Raw genomic sequence first — 17,707 nt, forward strand, 5'->3', positions numbered from 1 at the left:
AGCACATTGCAAAGTGCTAAAAAGTTAATATAAATTGAAGATGAAAAATTATCTCCTGGGAGAAAACCCAGGAGAAAAAGGTAATTGCACATGGCCCATTGTCCACCTATTCATTATGTCTCATACATGACTGGGCCACAAGCAACTACAACGCAGTCCCCTGTATCCAAAACAGGCGGGGATTGCCTGATGCCGGTTACGTGTGTTTTTTGGTTGCTTGACCAACTGGCCAAAAAAGCACAGACCTCTTCACTATATTGGAGACTGGTTTTATTTTTCTGAAAGGTTCTTTTAGGCTATTTTCTCAACTAGTATGGATTAGCTTTGAAGGTGTCATATGCAGGTTGATTATTGCCCGGTAAACCAAGCTTATAGATCCCTATCTTATTGCATAGTGATTGATTACAACCCTACAAGGCAAATTCCAAGTATCTATCAAAACACAAGTATTCTACTGCTTTATGCAGTGCAAAACTATGTGTTATTGGTTATTGTTTCCCTGCCCCCATCATTGTTGCCCTGCCCCCTCATGCACAGATTCTACCACATGTCCAATCATTGAACTGCACAAAATTGATGGAGATTAGTTGATCAGATTTGTTAGGGTGCTCATAAATGATCCAATCTCAACTGCACAATTTTACTAAGTAATAAAGGGGACTGCCTAAAGTGTACATTTGGATACTTAAGGCCCCCATACACTGGGCCGATTCCCGTCCGTTTCGACAGCAGATTCGATCCTGGGATCGAATCTGCTGCCAATCGCTTGCGCTAAACGCACCCGCCGATCCGATTTCCTCCCAAAATCGGATCGGTCCGTCGATCGCGCCGTGCGGGAAATTACCCTCGATCGCCCGGCGGTAGGAGCGCGTCGCTTGCGGCGTACGATTCGGGCCCGATGCGACGCATGTATACATTACCTGAAGCTGGCTCCGGGGTCCTCTTCTCCTCGCTGCACCGCATTTCCGCATGTCCCAGTGTACGCTATACTTCCTGTGTCACTCCGGTGACCAGGAAGTTGAAATAGAGGGCGCTCTATTTGAACTTCCTGGTCACGGAGTAACACAGGAAGCGCCGGGATGGAGCAAGAACAGCGGTGCGGTGAAGCGCGGAGAAGACGCCCGGGAGCCAGCCTCAGGTAATGTATACGGGGGTTGGGGGACAGGCGGCAGAACAGCTCAGCAGATGGTGAATCGGTTTCAGGCTGAAATCGATTCACAATCTGTTTGCAGTAAAGGTGGCCATACGATCCCTCTCTGATCAGATTCGATCAGATAGGGATCTGTCAGCTGGTCGATCTAATGGCACATCGACCAGTGTATGGTCACCTTTAAGGGCAAGTACTATTACTTACTTTACCCTTTTACTACATGGATTTGGCAAGATTGTACAATCAAGATGGTGTCATTAGTGGAGCCTTTAGAGCAAAACATGACTGTCAGATTTAATCAATGTGATCAAATTGGCTAGAAATGTATGTATGTATAGTCAGCTTAAAGGTGCCCAATAACAGTACAATATTTTCATCAGATGTGATCATTCAAATAGATTTGCGGGATCAAAAGCAATCAGAAGGTATTTATCAATTGTTCGCAAAAAAACAGACAATTATGGCACTTTCTCTCTTCAGATATGATTGCAAAATCCAGCATTCCGATATACAAAATTTTCTATTCCAATTGACCAAAGAATCGTTTTACATCGATTGCAAAAGATAGCATCTGAGAAAAATATTGTAACATTAATAGGCATCTTTAACCTCCCTGGAGGTATGATTATTTTGGATTTTGGGCTCTTAAGAGTGGTACAATTTATTCATAAGCTTTTACACCCTAAAATTCTGAAGAAAAAAATCATACCACAGAGAGATCTGCACAAGCCCCTGCAAATTAGGGCTGGTTCACACGGATGCTTGACGGCATTTACCACCAAGCGTCTGGGATTCTTCAGTTAAATGTTCCCATTCAAGTGAATGGGAGCGTTCAACATAGTGCGATTACCGTCTATTTCACAAACACGGCGTTCCAATCCCGATTTTCCCAGTCATTTCAACTGACGCTAGAAGCCTCATGCAGCGTCTACGGTTGATTCCGTACTGTGTCTTCATGTCCCCTTGCGGAGACAAAAAGCACCAATCACGATGGACGCCGATGATCGCTGCAGGAAAGCGCCCGAATGAGACGCCACCAGCACTGCAAGTCTTTCTCCTGTGCACCGCTGGCAATCTCGGCCATGGCGAGGTCACTGTCGTCGTTTGACAAACAGCGATCTCACCCAAGGGCTCAAGAGCCTCCGGTGACCGGAAAAAGACAGGCAGCGAGCGTCCAGATCCCAGGGGAGGAGAGCTATAGACGCTGCACCACTGCGTGCTCTGCATATACCTCCCAGCGGCTACCCCCAACCCAGGCTCAGGATTACCACTCCCAGCATCAGGTCAGGAATGCTGCCAAGGAGGTTAAACATTCCTTCAGGCCAAGTGCTGATGATCAGATCTAGAAATAATGATGCACTATCAATAGAAATAATGTAGAAAATATTATGTCTCCCAAAGAAACTGTCAAGTTTGCCAAAATACTGACGTAATTCCACGATAAATCTGTGTGGAAAAATACCAATGTGATAAGAAAATTTAGTGGTTCAATTAAGTGTTTTTGGAAAGATTAATAAAAAGCAGATGCTTGACTTGGGACTCCATGATAATGTGAAGAATTATGCTGGGAATACACCATACGTTTTTTCAGCTGATAGATGGTTCGATAATTTCCGACATGTCAGATCTTATTTTCGATTGTTTTTCTGATCGATTTCTCATAGAAGTGAATGGAAATTGATAAGAAAAGATACGAAAATCAATCGGAAAATTGATCGAAAATAAGATTGGACAGTAAATCGACTGAAAAATCTCATCGTGTATTCCCAGCATAAAGGAAAACTGTAAGGAGAGGGATTTGGAGGTTGCCATATTTATTTCCTTTTAACCTCTTGAGGACCGCAATGGTAAACCCCCCTAAAGACCAGGCCTTTTTTTCTGCTAATTGGCCACTGCAGCTTTAAGGCCAAGCTGCAGGGCCGCACAACACAGCACACAAGTGATTCCCCCCCCTTTTTTCCACCAACAGAGCTCTCTGTTGGTGGGGTCTGATCGCCCCCTACCCCCCAAGCCCCCCCGTGTAAAAAAAATTTTTAATAAATATTTATGTTTTTTTTTAAATATTATTTACTATTTATATATTTTTTTCTAAACCCCTCCCTCCCCTCCAGCCAGCCAATCCTGGCGATCGGCTGTCATAGCCTTCCGCCTATGAGAGCCAATCGCTCTCTGGTGCCCCAGGGTGACAGTCGTGTCACACAGCTGTCCCCAGTACAGCGCTGCTGCTGATCGCAGTGCTGTACTAACTGTAAAGATGGCGGTTTCGCCATCAAACAGTCTCCCGAGCAGCGATTGCCACTCGGAGACTGAAGGCGGGGCGGAGCTCTGCTCCCCCAGGCAGGAGATGCGCGCGATCTCCTGCAAACTGCAGCCCCAGTACTTAACGCCAATTGGCGTTAAGCAGACCTGGGGCTGCCGCCGCGGCCACGCCCATTGGTGTGGGGTGGTCGCCCAGTGGTTAAATAATACCAGTTGCCTGGCAACCCTGCTGGTCTATTTGGCTGCAGTAGTGTCTGAATCACACCAGAAACAAGCATGCAGGTAACTTCAGAAACACCTGAACAACTGTATACTTGTTCAGGGTCTATGGCTTAAAGGTTAGAGGCAGAGGAACAGCAGGCTAGCCAGGCAACTGGTATTGCTTAAGGCTGCTTTCACAGTGGGACGTTACAGGCGCACGTTAGAGCAGCCTGTAATGCAGCCCAACTCACAGTAATGAAAAATCAATGGGATGTTCACAGTGCCCACGTTGCGTTACATTGTAACGCTGCACGTTCTATGAAAGTGCAGCATGCTGTGCGTTATATGCGGTTTTAGCCGTGTTAGACTGTTTGCACATGCTCAGTAATGTTGTTTTATTGTTTTTTGTGTGCAGGCGGGGAGAGTCGCTTTTTTGCCTAGCCACATGGCTAATTAATATTCACTGCACTGCAATGCCGGTTCTCTTCCTGCTAGCAATGATTCATATGAATTCTCAGTTCTCTGCCTGCTAGCAATCATTCATATAAATCATTCTCGGTTTCTGCCTGCTAGCAATGATTCATATGAATCATTCTCGGTTTCTGCCTGCTAGCAATGATTCATATGAATCATTCTCGGTTTCTGCCTGCTAGCAATGATTCATATGAATCATTCTCGGTTTCTGCTTGCTAGCATTGATTCATAGAAATCATTCTCGGTTCTCTTCCTGCTAGCAATGATTCATATGAATCATTCTCGGTTCTCTTCCTGCTAGCAATGATTCATATGAATCATTCCCGGTTCTCTGCCTGCTAGCAATGCTTCATATGAATCATTGCCGGTTCTATCGAACGAAAATGGCGCACCAAGAGCCGCATAGCACGGCTCTATGTAGCGTCCACCTTTAGCACCACCATGCGTTGCGTTAGGGGAACGTTATGCAATGCAACGTCCCACTGTGTAAGAGCCCTAAAAGGAAATAAATATGGCGGCCTCCATATACCTCTAATTTCGGTTGTCCTTTAAGGCAGGGTTCACACTTGCCAAAGGCATTTTTCAGTATTGAAATGTTATGTTTACATTGCATGCAATTCTGCAGAAATAATTTGGACAGCCTGTTGCAGAGTTTTAGACACCGCACACATTCTCATACCTCGCAACTTTTTGAGATTAGAAAGAGAAAGAGGGCGTCTTGCGTCATGCAGACGCGCTTTACGGCTCTTTACGACGGGGAATGCGGAAGAAGAGGACGCTTTGCCGGAGGACGACTGGCAGTCGGCCGAAAACTAAACTTAGCCGCGGAGGGAGACCGGAGGGCACCGAAGGAACGGCACAGGCACAGGACGGCTGCAGGAGGCTTGGAAAGCCGCAGGTACGTGAATTTTTTTGGGGGCCCACAGTTAAGGTTCCCTTTAAGCCATGCCCCTGCCACACCCCTGATCAAGGGTCGTTCGCTAAAATCCGACGTGTGTATGGGCCTTACGTAAAACAATCTTATCTCAGTATGTACAATATGGCAGAGAGATGAGATTAAAGAGATTCCTTTCCCTCCATTGTTACAGGAAGGCCAGCAGAACTACAGTATTAGCTGACACTAGACTTCAGGGTTCAACATTGTCACCTTATTATAAGCAGTTTCCCCCCATCACACCCTTAGTCACGCATACCATAAAGATTTTATGAGAAAAATATCTTGTTTTATAATTCAAACCACACTGGTCCTTTCTGTCCTGGTTAATTTTAACATTTAAAATTAAATTAGTAATATAACAATTTAAAGGAAGGGAATAAAGTTTAGAGTCAAACACAATTTTTTGTAGATAAATATATATATTTACATAGAAAGAGGGACGAAGTTCTGAAAGAGGGACAAATAAGGAGGAAAGAGGGACAGAAGGACAAGGCTCCCAAAAAAGGACTGTCCCTCCGAAAGAGGGACAGTTGAGAGCTATGCATTCTCACTATTTTTGACATTAGCGGCTATGGAAAAATGCAAACAGATGTTTTGCATACAAAAGCGTGCAGTGTCTAGAAACCGCACATGGACAGTTTCCATTTATACAAGTGTGAACCCTCCCTAGAACTTCTGTAATGACCAGAAAGATCTAACCATATATAGTCAGCTCCAATTCTGCATCTAATTGACATGGTGATGTTTTTTTTACACCTACATGTTAAAACACTGCACTGCCTATAAATACTGTGGTAAATTGCTTCAACTATTTACGGCACATACATGCTCAGACTTGCATGATTACCTGGCCTTTAAAGTTATGACCTTCAGTTTCTACCAGCGAATAACAGATGGCTATACTGGTGCCACTGCTAATAATCAGACACACTGTTAATAAGCGGCATAAATTTTTATGTAAGAATAGTAAGTAAAAGCTTATATTGATAGTATTGCATGAGAGTGTAAACAGTAAAACATTACTGACCGCTCTCTTACACCATCGGAATCAATCCCCCCATTCACAACTCACATTTCTCGTCCAGCTTCAGATGGACAGATAACACAGGGCACAACCTGGTAAAGAGCAGCACACACCGCTTAAACTGCTTGTAGGAAGATTTAACAAAGTAAATAAATAACATAAGCTCAAAGATCTTAGAAAAATCTTCCATTAACATTCTTCTTTAAATGCCTTAAAATATAACATGTGGATACCTTAAAATTAATATCCTGCTGTTATCGTTTCTGAAGGCCCTTTTCACTACAGTATTCAGGCAGTAGGGCTGGTGGTCAATGCTGCCTTCTGAATCAACTTTCCAATGCCCAATGGATACAGGACAACACTTCCCATGATTCCTAGCAGTGGGTGTTAAAGTGGACATGAACTCAGAACTTCTAATAGGAACAACATACTAACCTTTACAGAAAAATATTTCTTTGTTACAGCTAATACAAATCCTGCAATAAATATGCAGTAGGTCTACTTTCTGCTTTCATGGAAGCATAAATATTGTCAACATCCTGGCTTTACCAATTAGTTCTCTGCCGTGGCAGCTGCTGACAGATCAAATTATACTTGTAAATAGTCACAGAAGAGGGGGAATTAGACAGACTAATCCAGGCATGGGCAAACTTGGCCCTCCAGCTGTTACGGAACTACAAGTCCCACAATGCATTTACCTTTATGAGTCATGACTGTGGCTGTCAGACTCCTGCAATGCATTGTGGGACTTGTAGTTCCTTAACCACTTAAGGACCAGCGGTCTCTGGGCACTTAAGGACCGCTGGTCCAATCCCGACAGAATCCCGACGAATCGCCGCACATACCCGCCGCAACCGCCATCATCGCCGCTCGCCGAGACCCTCAGGACATAGACTCTGCCTGCCTCTATGACGGCAGAGTCATGTGAGACGGTCAGGAGCCGCTTCATTGGCTCCTGACCGTGTCTATCAATGTAAGCCAATGGGAACGGCTTACATTGAAAGACTGGGCCAGGAGCCAATGAAATCGGCTCCTGACCGGCTCACATGACTATGCCGTCATAGAGACAGGCAGAGCCTGTGAGATGCTGCGAAAATTGTCGGGTTTGAGCGGCGCGATCGGCGGGTAGCGGCGGAAACGGCGGATGCGCGCTGCGGACAGTGATTGAGATCTACGCCCTGCCAGCCAGGAGCCCACCAATACAGGGCGTAGATCTCAATCACTGCGGTCCTTAAATGGTTATCAGCTGGAGGACCAAGTTTGCCCATGCCTGGGCTAATCTCTCTAAATACCTACAGGGTGCGTTCCTCTCTATTTTTCTTCTGTCCTGTGGAAGAGTTAAGGTGGCCATACACTGGCCCGATTCCCGGCCGTTTCGACAGCAGATTCGATCCTGGGATCGAATCTGCTGCCAATCGTTCGCGGTAAACGCCGCCGACGATCCAATTTCCTCCCGAAATCGGATCGGTCCGTCAATCGCGCCGTGCGGGAAATTACCCTCGATCGCCCGCGGGTAAAGTGCGCGTCGCTAGCGCCGGCCGATCCGATGAAAAATACATTACCTGATGCGGGCTCCCGGGCGTCTTCTCCGCATCTTCTCAGCGCTGCACCCGCTCCATCCCGGCGCTTCCTGGGTCACTGCAGTGACCCAGGAAGTTCAAATAGAGGGCGCTCTATTTGAACTTCCTGGTCACGGAGTGACACAGGAAGTGCCGAGATGGAGCAAGAACAGAGCGGTGCAGCGTGGAGAAGATGCCCGGGAGCCAGCGTCAGGTAATGTATGCGCGGGGGGAGGACAGGCGGCAGGAGCAGCTGAACAGATTGTGATCGGTTTCAGGCTGAAATCGATTCACAATCTGTTTGCAGTAAAGGCAGCCATCAAGCCATACGATCCCTATCTGATCAGATTCGATCAGATAGGGATCTGTCAGCTGGTCGATCTGATGGCACATCGACCAGTGTATGGCTGCCTTTAAGGTCCACTTAAACTGCTTATAATAAGGTGACAATGTTGAACCCTGAAGTCTAGTGTCAGCTAATACTGTAGTTCTGCTGGCCTTCCTGTAACAATGGAGGGAAAGGAATCTCTTTAATCTCATCTCTCTGCCATATTGTACATACTGAGATAAGATTGTTTTACTTATACAGTGTCGTCTAGCTGTGGCCCGCTCGGGGCCGTTTTGTGGGTGCTGGAGGGGTGGCAGCATGAGGGGAAAGCCTTGCCCACAGTCGGCGGGTAGAGGGGTAGTTCCCCCCTCTCCCTCACCTCGGGGCTCTCCCCTCTGCGCTCCCCTCCAGCTCGTAAGTGTCTGTGGGGCTGTGGTGGGCAGCGAGCGGCGTGCAGATACATACCTGCTTCCGTGCGTTCCATCGGAGACTTCTCTCTCTAGCGGCTGGTTCCATCGGAGACTTCTCTCTCTAGCGGCTGACGTCACTTCCGGAAGTGACGTCAGCCGCTAGAGGGAGAAGTCTCCGATGGAACGCACGGAAGCAGGTATGTATCTGCCCGCCGCTCGCTGCCCACCACAGCCCCACAGACACTTACGAGCTGGAGGGGAGCGCAGAGGGGAGAGCCCCGAGGTGAGGGAGAGGGGGGAACTACCCCTCTCCCCGCCGACTGTGGGCAAGGCTTTCCCCTCATGCTGCCACCCCTCCAGCACCCACAAAACGGCCGCGAGCGGGCCCCGGGGGGGGGGGGGGGGGGGCCCGCTCAGAAAATCTGCAGGGGGGCCCGGTGGGGCCTAGTTACGCCCCTGTTTGTAACCAGGCTGTTGAATGCTGGATTTCTGCAAAAAAAAAAAAAAAATTGCTACATAAGATGTGGCCTAGAGAGCTGCTCCGCAGTGAGGGAGGTTGGACATGGGAGGCTAAGGGATAGGGTAGGGCGTTTGCAAATGAGGTCTGTATATAAAAGATAAGATGACCTGGCCTGCTATACATGGAGGCTGTACATGAAAGGGTGCTACACATGAAAGGGCCTCTGTAGATGAGATCAGGAGTGGTCTGCACAATGCCTAAAAGTGCTACTTTATTGTATATGCTATGATATATCCTTCAAGATCCTATATCTAGCTTACAAAGTTATACCCAAGTCCTGCCCAACTACATCTCTGACCTGATCAGCTGATACACAACTGGCTGCCCACTCTGCTCCTCCAACAACCTCCTCCTAATCACCCCATGCATCTTGCACTCCCATGCGCGACTACAGGACTTAACTAGAGCTGCCCACATTCTGTGGAACTCTTTCCCACTGCCCATCAGGCATTGCTCTTCCTTCAGCAGCTTCAAACAAGCCCTCAAATTCACCTCTTTAAGAAGGCCTATCCCACCTCGCTGATGACTTCTCTCTGCTGAGAACTTCTCGGTGCAGCCCCCTTCCTATCATATCGCAACAAACGCTTATCTTTAGATTGTAAGGTTTTGGCTACTTGATCTGCCCAGTGCCCATTGAATAATGGTAACTTGAATTATTGGGACTACTACTCCAATGAACGATCTGGCATTACTACATGTATTATGTTATCTATTTATCTATACTCCTATTGTCATTTTCTGTGACTTTATTTATTGTCCAGTGCTGTGTAAAATGTTGGTGCTATATTAATCCAATAAATAATTATACATCCAAATTTATAAAAGTGACAGCAAAACAGAAGCTGACATGTTTTGAGCTACTGTGGCTTGAGGCATGAGTCTAGAGGCTCTAGTGTACTGATATTCGCCATCCTAGACCCGCACTGATATCATCACTCCTGGAGCATAGTGTGGGATGGATGGGCTGTGGTGTCAGTGCGGCTCCAGTATGGTCAGTGCAGACATGATGAGCCAGGCTGGCCAGGCAAAGAGAGCAGCCAGCACATTTACGGTTCATTTTGACAGGCAAATCTGTTTGCTTCAGGATTTTGGGGGTTTATTGGAGGGAGGAGTTTAACTTAGGGCACGAGAACTTCTGTGCCTACAGTATACACTCCTGAGATGTACATCTGGCTCTGGGTTAGGCAGACATTTAGGAGTATATAGGAGGAGTTTAGCTTTATTATCAGGACAGGCTTTCAGTGTCAGCTTTTGCAGCTACTTCACCCATAGCTACTTTGCAGTGTTTGTGCTGCTCCTGCTGCCAAAATAAACTGAGCTGATCTGTCATTGCCAGCAATACACGCATTTCTCATATCAATACATTGCAAATAAGGAAACTGCTTTTGCCCTGATCCTTAAAGAGACTCTGTAACAACATTTTCAGCCTTATTTCTTCTATCCTATAAGTTCCTATACCTGTTCTAATGTGGTCTGTCTTACTGCAGCCTTTCCTAGTTGCACAGTGGCTGTATTATCTCTGATATATAATATAATCTTCTTTCCTTTGACGGCTTTGTCGGGCTCAGGCACTCAGGCAGGAATCTGCTGCTCTGCTTGTAATAGGATGGAAGCTATACACACCCTCTCCAGGCCCCCTGCAGGCTCTGTATGAGTCACAGACTGAGCGCCTCTCAGCCTATCACATGCCATGTCTTTTGTTTGTAAACATTGCCTAAAACTGGCAATTACAAGCTAGGATTGCAGCAGGGAGTGGCAGAAACAGCACAGAGGGGCCCAAGAGAAGATAATGAATAGAATGGTATGCTTTTTATTGTAAGAATTTTAGAGTACAGATTGTCTTTAAGGTGGCCATACATGGTACAATTTTTCATTTTTTCTCAATTAGATAATTTAGCTTGATTATTCCATTAGATCGAATATAAAGATTTTTCCAGCATGTCCGATCAGATTTTTCTTAAAAAACTGGACAATCGTTCAAATTCTTTGATCGAAAAAAAAATATTTTCAATTTTCATTCGATTTGTTAATTTACATCAAATAAACAGGAAAATCGAACATTTTTATTGTATCGTGTATGGGCACCATTAGAACATGTACACATATTTGGTTTTAATATGTTTTAAGCTGCCGTTGCATTGAGTTTGCATTTTCCAAAAGCAGTATGTTTTTTATCGTTAAGAAAAAGCAGATTCAAAAATTCTGAAAATCTGGACACAGACGCAGTACAAACTCAACACAATATGGCATATTTCTGCAATTTGTGCATAGGAACTTAAAGCGGAACTGAAGAAAAAAAAATTCACTTACCTGGGGCCAGAGCCGGGACAAGGTCCTCCAGCACCCAAGGCTGAGACAGCAAAGTGCGCCCCTCCATTCCTCCCACCCCAGCCGTCACACACTGATTGCTATTAGACTAACAGGCGCCCCAGGGCCCCTAACCCCCACAACACTTTAATCTCTAGTTATCTGGCTTGCAGTCACTGCCATGTATCCCCTTTTCTTATTTCTCTCTGATTCAAACACAATAGGGGAATGATAGCTGAGTGAGTTGTGCGCCCCCTCCTACACTGCGCCCTGAGGCTGGAGCCTCTCTCGCCTCTGCCTCAGCCCTGCCTGGGGCTTTTGGCAGCCCCCTGCAGCCGCCCTGTGCCTGGGACGTTAGCAGACATTCTCCATTCCCCCGCCACGGCTCAGTTTCTTCACTGTCAACTTACGAATCGACGTCCACTGGTCGCGCACATCCTCGCTCGCAGTACAAGAAGATCTCTACTCTGCAGGATGCTCCTGGTGACGGGAGTGCGTACGAAGACACGCGTGGCCAGGGCCTTTTGTGATTGCAAAAGTGAAGTGAGCAGTGAGCCGCGGATGTGGCCCGGAAGATCATATGATAACGGTGTGGGCCCAGGGCAGCTGTAGTAGGCTGGCAGAAGCCCCCCCCCCTTTTTTTTGTACTTCAGGTTTCCTTTAAGCTGGCCACTGCCCATACAATCTGAATTGTACAATCGTACATTGAGAATACTCTGAGCAGGTTGTTTAGGTAAGCTGTTACACCATATTGAAGATGTCACCAACTGAGACAAATTTTAGAATGTATATCATGTAGGTAGAAAAAATCAGGGAGAGGAAAGATTTTACAATGGGCAAACACTGACTAAATCATTTATAAATGAATATTGTAAAAAAATAAGCAGTTTTATTAATTGTGTTATTTTCATTACAGTTCCTCTTTAATAGCAATAGTCATAGTTTTGAGTATAAGTCAAAGTATAAGGTGGTTTGCCTATACCACAATACCAAGCACCCTACCTTAGATGGTGTGCCCGGTCACAACTTTTCTTGTTTCTATAGTTTTGAGTAAACCTTTTATTTAAAGGACGACTGAAGTGAGAAGAATATGGAGACTGTCATAGTTATATCCGTTTAAACAATACCAGTTGCCTGGCAGCCTTGCTGATCTATTTGGCTGCAGTAGTTTCTGAATCACACCAGAAGCAAGCATGCAGCTAATATTGTCACATCCGACAATGTCAGAAACACCTGATCTGCTGCATGCTTGTTTAGGGTTTAGGGCTAAAAGTATTAGAGGCAGAGGATCCAGAGGCTTCCCCCTCTCGAGGTATGTACCCCATAGGGACACTTTTTTTTATTATAGGTTCACTTTAATACCAGTTGCCTGGCCATCCTGCTGATTGATCCTCTGCCTCTAATACTTTTAGTCATAGACTCTAAACAAGCATGCAGCAGATTAGGTGTTTTTGACATTGTCCTTCCCCCTCCCGAGGTAAGTACCCACTGAGGATTTTTTATTCATTACAGTTGGTCTTTAAAAGAGAACCCGAGGTGGGTTTGAAGAATATTATCTGCATACAGAGGCTGGATCTGCCTATACAGCCCAGCCTCTGTTGCTATCCCAAACCCCCCTAAGGTCCCCCTGCACTCTGCAATCCCTCATAAATCACAGCCACGCTGCTGACAAACAGCTTGTCAGAGCTGGCTGTGTTTATCTCTATAGTGTCAGTCTGCTGCTCTCCCCGCCTCCTGCAGAACTCCAGTCCCCGCCTGCATCCCTTCCCTCCCTGCTGATTGGAGGGAAGGGACGGGGGCAGGGACCGGAGGTATGCAGGAGGCGGGGGAGCAGCTGAGACTGACACTACAGATGTAAACACAGCCTCACAGCATGGCTGTGATTTATGAGGGATTGCAGAGTGCAGGGGGACCTTAGTGGGGTTTGGGATAGCAACAGAGGCTGGGCTGTAAAGGCAGATCCAGCCTCTGTATGCAGATAACATTCTTTAAACACACCTCGGGTTCTCTTTAAAAGGAAATAAATATGTCAGCCTCCATTCGCACGCTTCAGTTGTCCTTTAGGGCCCGTTTCCACTGTTGCGACGCGATTTCGTCGGCATCCCGACGCTTGTAAAAACGCATGCCGATGCGTTTCCGCTTGCGTTTTTACCCGCGATTTCGCGTGCGATTTCTTTCGCATGGCAGGGTGCCATGCGAAATTAACCATGACTCTGCCAGGGCAAAATAACATTGAAAAAGGTGCGAAATCGCACGCGAATCGCGGGTAAAAACGCATGTAAAAACGCATGCGTTTTTCCTATTAAATACATTAGCGGCGATTCGCATGGATTCCCGATGCAGGCGATTTCTGTGGGTCCCGTCGTGCAGATTTGGCCCGCCGCCAAATCGCTCCCGCACGCCGCACATATGGAAACAGCCCCGGCCACTTCAATGTACCAAGCGAATCCGCATGTCGGCGCCGCATGCGGATTCGCTATGGTGGAAACGAGCCCTAAAACTCTGCAATTTGAAAGCAATCAAGTTTTTTTTTTGGGGTCCCCTGCGCAGTCAGCTTTTCACATGGTAATTATGCAAGTGTTATTGTTTGCCTCACTGGGTTAAAGTGATTCAGAAACACTACTCACTTCTGGGCAGCCAAACAAAATTCCTTTGTGCTCATGCTTTGACAAACTGTGGAATTTCCTACTACGGGTCAAATGACCTGCCTGCTGTGGTTTCTCTTACGCCTGCACGAGGAGTTGACTGTTGAACCAGCCCTGCTATGTCCTCAGAGGGACACTTCCCATTCTGAAGTACGGTACTTAATGGTGATTGAACTTGCTGATTCTCAAGGTTAGCAAGAAGTGAAGTTGTCCTTATATTTTCACACTATATTCATTGCACAACAAACGCATAGGAAGGCATGAAAGCACACTTAACCTTAATAACAGTTAGTATAATAGTAACCTTTATAACAGCTAATATAATAGTTTATCAATACTCTAAATTTATACTATAAAGACACACAGTTCATCTTTAATAGCAATAGTCATAGTTTTGAGTAAAGGACGACTGAAGTGAGAAGAATATGCAAAAGTGAAGTGAGCCGCAGTGGGGCCACGGAAGATCGTATGATAAAGGTGTGAGCACAGGGCAGCTGCAGGGGGCTGGCAGAAGCCCTTTTTTTTTTTTACTTCAGGTTTCCTCTAAGCTGGCCATTGCATTGTACAATCGTACATTGAGAATACTCTGAACAGGTTGTTTAGGTAAGCTGTCACACCATATTGAAGATGTCACCACTGAGACAAAATAATAGCCGATGCTTTTTATTGGGGTTTACATTTAGGGGGTTAGCAAAAACCATTTTAATCAATCAAATTGAAACTGTAAAATCATAAAACATTAGTATCATCGTACCCAAGCAGTAATAAAGTCCATTAAAAGTTAATTTACATTAACAAATGACCCACATGCCAGGCTAAGATCTCTATAGAATGTGTATGACAAGTTCATGACCAATGCCTGCTTAGTGCTTTATGATCATGTTATGTGATTGCAGTTTATGTGCAGCATTTGGGCTACACTTGGTGACCCCCCAAACAGTGGTCTGTACATGACCTAAATCAGACAGGATTGCTGTTGCACTGTAGTAGTGTTTTTTTCTTTTCTAAACCCTCTGAATTCTGAAATAGATTTTTGTATGAAGAATGTGGATGATGGAGAAAAGGACCTCACAGAAATATTGGGTGTTTAAACATACGCCAGGTTGATAAGGTTTACAAAAGAATTAACTTAGTACTTTGCATTGAAGTGAACCTGAGGTGAAAATAAACTAGTGAGATAAACAATTGTATCTATCCTTCCTACTCCTAAAATGACCTTTTTAGATATCCCACAGTTCTATTTTATGTTTAACTCTTTTAAATCCAATACAATAATTCCCCCTCAGCTCCTGGTGTTGGACATAGTCCAAAAAGAAGCATAATGGGTGCTGTTGTCGGATATAATTCACCATGGCTTCAGCCCCTTCAGATCAAGGGACTAATTTAGAAACTTTGATCACCGCCAACCCCACTCTGCACAATGTAAAATAAATATTATGTGGCGCATTTGGGCTCCCCATTGCTTGCAGTGCTGCTGGATCTAGTCCAGCACAGCATCAGGTGTTTCAGATTGAAGTGTTGGACTTAAGGTAGCCACACACCATATCATTTTTTAAATCTCTTTTCAATTCAAGAATTGCAATACATTTTTCTGACTGATTGTAACATTTCAAAAGTCTGACCAATGTACCACACACCTATGTTCAATTTTTGTCCAATTACGAAAAAAATGATTGAAAACTCAGAAAAAATTCCTCGGGTCTGTACATCAAGTAACTGGCAATCAACACACCATACAATTTTGATAAAAAATGATCAGAAAAATCCAACACTCCCGATCTTCCTTCATTGAATAAAAATGGGATTTAAGAGCCAAATGATTTTAGTGATGCACTTTAACCTCCTTGTGTTTTTTTGGTCTGTGGCACCAAAATAGAGGCCATGGCCCATATGCAATTAACTTTCTCCTGAGTTATCTCCCAGGAGATAATCTTCATATTCTCTTTAAAATAACGTTAAGCATTTTGCAATTTAAAAAGTACCAAAAAGTTGGTGAGAAAGTGCAAAACTATTTTAAAGGAATACTGTAGGGGGGTCGGGGGAAAATGAGTTGAACTTACCCGTGGCTTGTAATGGTCCCCCGCAGGCATCCTGTGCCCGCGCAGCCACTCACCGATGCTCCGGCCCCGCCTCTGGCTCACTTCTGGAATTTCCGACTTTAAAGTCAGAAAACCCCTGCGCCTGCGTTGCCGTGTCCTCGTTCCCGCTGATGTCACCAGGAGTGTATAGCACAAGCCCAGTATGGTCTGTGCCTGCGCAGTACGCTCCTGGTGACATCAGGGGTAGCGAGGACACGGCAACGCAGGCGCAGGGGTTTTCTGACTTTAAAGTCAGAAATTACAGAAGTGAACCGGAGGCGGGGCCGGAGCATCAGTGAGCGGCTGCATGGGCACAGGATGCCTGCGGGGGACCATTAGAAGCCCCGGGTAAGTTTAACTCATTTTCCCCTGACCCCCCTACAGTATCCCTTTAAGTATTTATTATTATTATTTATATATTATTTAGTATTTATATAGCACCGACATCTTAAGCAGCGCTGTACATACACTGTATATATATATATAGTCACTTAACTGTCCCTCAGCGGGGCTCACAATCTAATCACTACCATAGTCATATGTCTATGTATGTATTGTGTAGTGTACGCATCGTAGTCTAGGGCCAATTTAGGGGGAAGCCAATTAACTTATCTGTATGTTTTTTTGGGGGATGTGGGAGGAAACCGGAGTACCCGGAGGCAGAGCCGGGACAAGGTCCTCCAGCACCCAAGGCTTAGATACCAAAGTGCGCCCCTCCATCACTCCCACCCCATCACACACTGTTTACTATTACTAGAGGCGCTGCAGAGCCCCCAACCCCCTAATCTCTAGTTATCTGGCTTGCAGTCACTGCCATGTATTCCATTTTCTTTATTTTCTCTGCTTCAAAAACAATAGGAGAATGATAGCTGAGTGAGTTGTACGCCCCCTCCTACACTGCACCCTGAGGCTAGAGCCTCTCGCCTCTGCCCTGCGGAAACCCACACAGACACGGGGAGAACATACAAACTCCTTGCAAATGTTGACCTGGCTGGGATACGAACTGGGGACCCAGTGCTGCAGGGCGAGAGCGCTAACCACTATGCCACCGTACTTGCTTGCTGGTGGTTTAGAAGGCATTTTAAGACAAGGTGTGAAAATATCATCTAGAAAAGAAAAAAAGAAAACTGAGAAAAAGTGACTTGCATATGGGCCTATGTCTATAATGCTAGATACACACAATGCAATTTTATGACAGATTTACTGTCAGATCATTTATTTTTCAACATGTCCAATCTGAAGTGAAAGGAAAATCGATCAAAAAATTGATTGAATTGATTTAAACTCAGATCAGACATGTTGGAAATAATGAATCTGACAGTAAATATGTCAGAAAATTGCATTGGGTGTACCTAGCATTACACTACTGTGTTGTAATGACCCTTTATACTTTGACTTCACAGCAAATAATTCGGAGAAAACAGGATGTCTGTAAAGTCATGTCTTCAGGGCCATTAGAGAAATACCTGCATTCCAAACTAGTATATGAAGGCAGCATTTCTTATCAGGATAACATGAAGATGCTTATGTATTGCCAATGGCAATTTCACAAGCTGTACTTAGAGAATGAAGAAAAACTGAGTAGAACATGCAATCTATACCCACGTTTTACTTCATCATTGCACAATCTATAGAAATTATTGTCAACAGTAAAATCTATGTGTCATTCTATAACATCAAACAATGCATAGTGCTGTTTGAACTTGTCAGTATATTATGGAACAACTGAAAGTGTTCAGGTTTCACACGGATCCAAACCCCCGCATCACTTACGTCAGTGGGGACAGATTCTGACATGTGGTCAGACCTTTAGGG

At 45.3% G+C, this 17,707-nt stretch overlaps 1 protein-coding gene across 3 annotated transcripts in view; it reads left to right on the forward strand.

Moving 5' to 3' along the window:
- LOC137521074 (calcium-activated chloride channel regulator 1-like) overlaps positions 1-17,707 on the forward strand; it is a 98,200-nt gene that overhangs the window by 1,659 nt on the left and 78,834 nt on the right. Inside the window, exon 1 of one of the 3 annotated variants that reach the window (XM_068239848.1) lies at positions 13,924-14,004. The exons of the other annotated variants lie outside the window; for them this stretch is intronic. The gene's annotated coding sequence lies outside the window, so the exon portion shown is untranslated. Of the gene's footprint in view, positions 1-13,923; positions 14,005-17,707 lie in introns of those variants that run through there. 3 annotated transcript variants of the gene reach the window in all.

Source organism: Hyperolius riggenbachi, chromosome 6 (assembly GCF_040937935.1).
Source record: "Hyperolius riggenbachi isolate aHypRig1 chromosome 6, aHypRig1.pri, whole genome shotgun sequence".
Taxonomy (NCBI): Eukaryota; Metazoa; Chordata; class Amphibia; order Anura; family Hyperoliidae; genus Hyperolius; species Hyperolius riggenbachi.